We start from the raw sequence: 1,036 nt of genomic DNA, 5'->3' as shown, positions 1-1,036 counted from the left end.
TATTGATATAAAATATAAATATAGTAAGAAGGATAGAGAGAAATAGAAAAAGAAAGAGAGGTAGATAAGAGAATGTAGGAATGTAGTTTATTAATTTTAGCGAGAAATAATTTTTTTTAATTTTAATAAGAGAGTGTAATGTAATACATTTTGGTTATTAAATTAGTTAATAATATATAAATATAATATATAATATAACTATATTTCAATTTTAACATTTTAATTTTAATTTGAAACAATTAAAGAATAGTATGTATATTTTAATTGTCAAATTTGTAATTAGTCATTGATAATGATATATAAAAGAGATAGAATAAGTAAAATTGTGAAGAAATGAGAGAGATAAAAAAAGAGAGAGAAGAGAAGAAAATCCTTTAGCTTTAGAAGAAAAAATTTAATTTTAATTGTAATAAAAAAGTGATATATAACATATTTTAGTAGTAAAGTTAGTAATATATAATAGATAAATTTAAAATTGATTTGATTTTAAAATAATTTTTTTTTTGTTTAGAATGAATAAAAATAGTAATAAAATTAGTTTAGACTCAAATTCTTTTATATTTTTTAATAGAATTTTATTAGAATTGAAATAATTTAGTGTGTTAAAATGTAGAAAAGATTATTTTTTAGATATTAATATAAAGAAGAAGGATTTCGAGAGGGGAAGAGGAGTAGAGGTTTGACGGAAGTTTGGCAGTGGCAGTCCGAAAGTGATTATTGGTGGTGATAAAAAATAATATGGTAAATAAAAGGTCAAAATGTAAAATCAAATTGTTATATCAAACACTATGATGACGACATTTTTAATGATATAAAACTTATAGTATGTATTTTATGAGCGATGCTATGTATATAAGTATTTTTATAATTAAATTTAATTAAATTGGTATAAGGTTAGTAAAAAAAATGTAATATCACTTTTTTTTTTGTATTTTTTGTAGCACAATACACTAATTTTATTGTGGAGCACAGAAATTTATTGATATAGCACACAAAATTTTGTATGTAACATAAATTTATTGACATAACACATTTT

The sequence above is a fragment of the Arachis ipaensis genome, chromosome B03, assembly GCF_000816755.2.
Source record: "Arachis ipaensis cultivar K30076 chromosome B03, Araip1.1, whole genome shotgun sequence".
Classification (NCBI taxonomy): domain Eukaryota; kingdom Viridiplantae; phylum Streptophyta; class Magnoliopsida; order Fabales; family Fabaceae; genus Arachis; species Arachis ipaensis.
Note: the sequence above shows the minus strand (reverse complement) of the source record.